The sequence below is a fragment of the Anser anser genome (assembly GCF_964211835.1).
Source record: "Anser anser genome assembly, chromosome: 2".
Taxonomy (NCBI): Eukaryota; Metazoa; Chordata; class Aves; order Anseriformes; family Anatidae; genus Anser; species Anser anser.
This window is the reverse complement of record NC_139721.1, coordinates 124,196,938-124,203,732: the sequence shown is the minus strand read 5'-3', so window position 1 is coordinate 124,203,732 and position 6,795 is coordinate 124,196,938. Positions and strand designations below refer to the sequence as shown.

Below are 6,795 nucleotides of genomic sequence, written 5' to 3'. Positions count from 1 at the left end.
GGATTCCATATGAACTCTGCTTGTATTTCATGAGAAGTCTTTCAAAACAATAAATTTCATCCACATTTCTGAAGAAAAGCTTCGTGAAAAACTTCAGAATTGTTCAAAAACAGAATTAAAATCTGATACAAAGGAAAATCCTGTGTGTTTGCTGAACACTGGATAAAAAACAGATTTGTGCCATTGATCTTGTACCCCAACCAGAGTGTTTTTCAAATGATATCCTCCAGTGACTGTATTCTGCACAAAGAAAATATCATTTAAAAAATTTGTGCTTTTAATCTTCTCTAGCAGTCTGGCCCTCATATTGAAGGCCCATGATAATACAAGACAGTTTTGGATTAAAGAAGATCATTATCCCAAAACCATGGATGGGAGATTTCTTGAATGAAGTGTTCTGCTTAACATCTGTTTTTCTCTGATATCATAGAAAAGGCAAGATATGCAGCTACATCTTTCCCTACAGAAATACCCTCCTCCTTATGTAGGATTCAAGACTACAGAGCGACCACAGTCATTTTTATGTTGTTGTTGGTTTGCTTTGTTTTGTATTTAATTATTATTATCATACATGGTTATATAAATGCCTCTTTTACCTTCTCATGGCAAAGTCAGAATTAATTTTATGAGGTCAGACTGATACCACCTGCTGTTGTGCTCTGTCTGGGCAATGGCCAGTAACAAATTACTTATACTTCTTTTTTAAGTTTAGTTCTCACTTAATGTAGTATTCAAAGTACCCCATCCGGCAAGAAGAACAATCTTGCAGGAGGATTGAGGCTTCTCACATGAAACATTCTGTATGGAATGGCCTGCATACCAAGACTATTTTTACTCTTCAGAGTTCATAAATTGGTGATGAAGTTAGGCTCTGAAGTATTTATGCTGTGAGCAGATTTTTAATTTTACAATGCAATCCTTTTATGTTTTATTATGTTAAAGGAGATGAGGCCTACAAATGATCTGGAAAATGAGAACTTACAGAAAATATGAAAGTTTATCCAAATAAACATTTGCCAGTTTTTTAGACAAGACTGGAAACTTTTGAACTATTTTACAATAAATGTTCTCTCTCTCTCTCTCTCCCTCTCTCTCTCTCTCTTCCTCCCTCCCTCCCTCCCTCCCTCCTTCCCTTCTTCCCTTCCTCCCTTCCCCCTTTCCCCCCTTCCCCCCTTCCTCTCTTCCTCCCTCCCCCCCTCCCTTCCTCCCTTCGTTCTTCCCTTCCTTCCTTTCTTAGGAAGAGACTGTAGTCTCTCATTAAGCAGTATTCTTCTATCTAATTCTTCTATTTACTTTTCTAGTTTCCTTTGCTTTCTGTAAAATATTTTCTCTTAAGACTTTTTGAATAGGCTATTTTTTTATTATTATTATTTTAATTTATAAATCTTTGTAGTTTGGAAGGTTTTTTTTTTTTTAGTTTTTCTTTTTTACAGAAAATGGATGAGAAACTATTTACAATTAGTTAAAATATGATTATCTGCAAATGTAGCATTTACAAAGTTTAAGTGTAGGAGAAGCAAGATTTGCAGAGCATATGGCAAGTGTAAACCACTCTGACAGTGTAAATAGGATAAGGATATTCTGTATAAAGGTGTCTGGCCAGGGTGTCTATGCTATGTGATGAAAGCTGTTTAGAAAGCAGCTTGTCTTTCATTTGACTAGAGTTATTTAAAGTAAAACATTGAGAAAACTGTTTTTCCTCTTAAAAAATTCCTATAACTTAAAAATCTTTACAGTATACTAATACTTCTAGCAGTTCAAGAGAATAGCTTGATATTAGCATTGAAATCTATAAAGGACTGTGATCTGTGTAATTTTAGTGGTGTATCACAGTAACATGAAGGAACCAATTTATTCATTCTTTCTTCTGAGATTAAATGTAATTGGTTTAAAGAGATAATCATTCTTTTGTTTGAATTTTATGCATTTCTTATGAAGAGCTAACACATTTTTCTGGAGCCTGACAAAGTGTATAGTCTTTTATCCTCATTTCCCAGTGGATAAATACTTTGTTAATTAATAAAGTATTATACTAGCACTTAGTGCCTGCATTTAACAGTGGAAGGATTTTATTCAGATTATGTTAATAGATTGTCCGCTTTATTTTTTGCATTAATTACAACCTTTTTCTGTGATGCTGTCATAAGAGAATTGTCACTATGAATACAGAGGGCTTTTTTGGATTATTTTTGTTTGACTGTTCTAAAATAATGCCTGCTACGTGTTGTTACTTACACCATTAAACTGGATGTTTAATTATTTACTGGGAATTATATCAATTACAAATTCAATTTTTCTCCTGCTTCCTAATTGTTTATAAATCTGTCTTGATATACATATGTATCTGTAAATGAGTGTTTACTAAATAGCATGTACAGATAGCAAACAAATTTGAGAATGTATGGGATTTCTTGGCACAATTTTTACTGATTATTTGGATTTTTAAATATCAACTAAATCACATTGTATAGTGGTACAGCTGCTTAAGAGAATACCTGTGATTTCTCTTAAAGAAATATTGAGGAATGAGGAAAAATAATAATCACTCTGAAAGTAAAATTACATAATATATATTTGGAACAATATTCAGTAGTAAATCTACAGTACTGCTAACTTGAGGCTGTCCAGAAAAGCGTGTGGCTGTCCAGTCACAGATTTTTGCGCTTAGTCTATCAGACGGTTTATGTTTGTGGGAACTAGACAGAGAGCTTCACAGAAGAGTACTGCGGGAAAATCTTCCTTAGACTTTGCCCATGTCTGTTAACTGAGTAGAGGAAACAATTTCATTTTTCAAAGAAAATTTCCTGCAAATAGGAAATTATTATCTGGTACCAAGATCTGGTCCCCAGATCTGGTCCCCAGATCGAACAAGATGGTGATAGGATTTGCTCTTTTTCTATACAGTTTCCAGAAGGACAAGATATAATTCTTTCATCAAATGGCACCAATATGGAACTAAATTGTCATATCGGCTTCAGATCCTCTAGGCCAATTTCATCTTTAGGGAGCATATTCTTCACTGATAAAGAAGAAAACAGGCAAGGAAGAAGAGGAGCTGAAGTGGGAATTTACAGGAAGAGCGTAAGCTATGGCTTTGCTCCTCTGTGACTTCAGGGCTGTTTTTGTTAGTGGCAAGGGAACTCTTGCATGCCTAGACAGAAGAAAAAATGACCAGGGATGCAGATATTCTTAAAGAACAGGATAGGTGTATGGACTAGAGTGTACTAAAAACCCCGTATTTCGGTGGAGGAAGAACCAGGAACTAGCCCACCTCTTTTGCTACAATACTGGAATCTGCTGAGGTTAAGGTACATCCAGATGCATTCTCAATAGTTATATCTGTTGTATAGTTTGCAACAGAACACATCAAATTAGGGCTACTGAAGGAGTTACTGTCCTCAGTAGTACTGGACTGTGAAAGCCCCTATCCCGATGTATATTTTACTTTAACTGGAGTAGAGGATTCAAAACATTATGACTGGTGTCTTCCCAAACCCTGCGTTACCCACAGAGAGAAGCATATGCAGGAAGTGCTATTGAAATTAGTCTTAAAAAAAAGACATTACTGCTCTCAACAAGCAACAAAAAAATAACCAAGTAAAGCTAGAGATAGTGTTCTCATTAATACAGAATCCCTTTTATTCTTACATCTGTCAAGATTTCTGAAAACTCTTTTAGAGATGGATGGAACTGATCTGTAGCTGGCTGGATTCAAGGTGGATGTTTGTTCTGTATATCTGTGAATATCTTGCAGCCAAGAAAGATATGATTATTTGAAAGGAAAAATTAATTTTAAGGAACCTCCTAAAATAAATTTTCTTGCTACAAAAGCTCTCTTCTGACTCCTCTGAATCAGAATCCTGATCTAAGAGTATGATGAAAAATGTTGCACTCCAAGTTGGAAATTGGAGAGGAAAATGTTCATGTATATGTAAGAATTGTACTCAAACAGCTGATGTTAACATTTTAAGGGAAAACTTTAAACCTGAGAAGCAACAGGTAGTTTCTACATTTCCCTTTGGAATAGTGTACTCTTCTGTATTTTGCTTCTATACAAACAGTTCAAAATTTTTTAAAGTCATTTTGCCAGTCATATAACCAAACAACCTTGCATGGCATTACATGTTCCCCCCCAGATAGATCAAGCCCTGAATGCAAGACCAGACAAGTAAATAACGCCAACATGTAAAACTAACTTGTAAATACATTACTTTTTGGCATTTTTTTTTGGCACTTTGTGGGGCTTAACTGTACTTCAGTGAGAAGAATTATCTTCTGGCGTGAACTGAAATTATACCACAATGTCTTTATTGAGTAGCGGGGGGGGGGGGGGCATAATTCCTTGTGGACACCTGAAGTAGTTGCAAAATAATAAAATTTAGGTGAAGGAAAAGTTCCTTCTCTTAATTTGTTGTTGGTTTTGTTTTCTTTTCCATACAGTTTTAAAATGACAGTCACATTTTCTGGCCTGTGGCAGATTGTAAGCATGCTGGAACACTTCACATTATGTAGATCACGTTTGTCTGAAATGATATCATACCTATAGTCTGCTGCAGGCTCAAAAGTAGCCTATGCCTCAGGTGCTATTTTATGCCTTTGCTTTTGTTACTACATCCCTGTAAGTCTTCAAAAGGGAAATGAAATTATCCTATACAGAAGAAACACCATCCAGAAGAAACTTCAGTTTTTAGTGTCTGAGTTCTCACTGAAACCAAAGGCAGGTATCTAACTGACTTGAAGAAAGAGACTTTAATCTATCCTGGTTTGTTTACTAATGAAGGAGTGTGAAAGAGACACATGTTCTTGTATCTGAAGAGAAGGTGAAGGAACAGGTAGTGCAAGGAAGACAAAAATCAGTTGCGCCAGACCAATATGTGGTTGTATCTGAGCTTGGAGACTGCAACCATCTTCAAACTTCCAGATCTAGAAGAACACTTTGGCTGCAGGCTAAAAGCCATAAGCTCCCCCAAGCCAGCCAATCTTCTTCCCATGACCTGCCAGAAAACAGCAATGTAGGCATGTAACCAAATTAAAGCCAAAACTTTCAGCCCAGTCCTTGACCTGAATAGTGAGTGAGGGTCCAGATCCTGGCATTTATATATGATAGTTTATATGCAGCTGAAGTAAATGCTGTAGTCACAGGTCATGGTGCTAAATTTTGAAAAGCCCTTCATAAGGAAGAAGTCTCAGAAAAACAAATTTAAATAACATTAACGTCAAGAAAAGTAATTCTGATTGCTATATTCTTTATCTGTCACGACTATACACGATGAAAATCTATTATAGCAATTTTGCCTTTAAGATCATTTTCTTTTTTTCTTTACCTTATTATTTAATTTATTTTTATTTATATATATTTAACAGGTTCTTTACTAATTTTCCTCACAGAATGACTAACAGAAATATGACCCTTGTGCACCTTTTGTAGTTAATTCATTAGGTCAACTCTAAGCACTAAGCCCCTTGTTAGGTTATTTCTATTAGTGATAAGGAGCAATTGACTTTAAAACATTGAAACCGGGTAGATGAGCCTATTCCACAAGGTCTCTTGGCTCCACCCTTGTTAAGTGAAAGCTGCCAGGTGTGGATTATTTGACCTTTGCTATATAGGAAGCATGAGGAGGTAGGGGGAATTATTTCTCCAGGGGGGTTTAAGACTCAGCTTATCTAGGGTGCTTTTTCTATCACAGTGAAATGGACTTGGTGTTCCCCAGTAGGCTGCTTTTTCTTCTTCATGTTTTCTACCATCTCTGTGAAATGGTTTTAGAGACTCTGAGCTAGTTATGTTGGTGGTGCCTTCTAAGTACAGCAAAACCCTGGTAGTACTACTTCATTGTGAGGCAGTTTGGAAGTGACTTAAGTTCAGAAGCTGGCAGATAAGTGCTCTTGAGTTCTACAGTTTGATGCTGAGGAGTTTGAGTACTTCCTTCACCTTGTCTGTTTTCAGTGAAATTACTTATGTTGATTCTAAGTTTCCTTTTCAGCCATTAAAAAAAAAAAAACTCAGAAGTTCAAGTGCATATAAGTAAGCTTGATTTTGAAGAATGTTCTTAAATATTTGTTAAGATTCAACAACAGGCTGTATGAAAAAGGTGCCTTAATGTGAAAGCAAACTTTACCTCGTGGTAAGCACAAACATGTTTGGATAGTTACTAGTTTCTACAGAGTGTACCATCATCTTATGCCAGCTCATTGGCAGTAACGACATGAAAAGATGAGGAGGAACCCAGTGTGGATGAATTGGCTAAACAACTATGGCAGTACAAACAAGTCTTCTCTCTTCCCTAAAGGCTTGCGTCTTGGCTGTGGAGAAACTGTCTGAAGAGGCCAACCAAGTGAAAGAGAATTTCTCTTCCTCCCCACCTGTACAAACCAGAGTCTCAGCTATTGGGGTAAGTGTCTTTCTGTGCAAGAAAGATGATGTAGTGGGTAGAAACCCTGTGCAGTGCTGGTCCCCAGGGCTTTGGATTTATGACCAAAATGGTGTTTATAGCACACCATTGTCTTAGTTGTTGCACTACAGTGCTTACACAGATCCAAGGACTTCTCTGGTTTTCATGCTGCCTTGCCATGCAAGGGGGCTGGAGGTGCCCAAGAAGCTGGCTGGGAGGGGGGGGGAGTCAGCCAGTACAACTGACCCAGCCTGGCAAAAGAGATCTCATGTTTCATGGCATCACACTTAGCAACAACAGCTGCAGGAAAGAAGGAGGAAGAGGGGGATGTTTCAAGTGGCTTGTGATAAGCCCCACTTTCCTGCAAGTGGCTGAACATCTGTCTGTCTCCCAATGGGAAGTA

The 6,795-nt window shown here is 37.1% G+C and overlaps 1 long non-coding RNA gene across 1 annotated transcript; it reads right to left on the bottom strand.

Moving 5' to 3' along the window:
* Positions 1–4,543: 4,543 nt before the first annotated feature.
* On the bottom strand, positions 4,544–5,409 carry LOC310893791. The gene is made up of 2 exons (XR_014579290.1): positions 5,325–5,409; positions 4,544–4,994 (listed from the first exon to the last, which is right to left on the bottom strand). It is a non-coding gene; the product is annotated as an uncharacterized lncRNA (long non-coding RNA).
* Between the last annotated feature and the right edge of the window lie 1,386 nt (positions 5,410–6,795).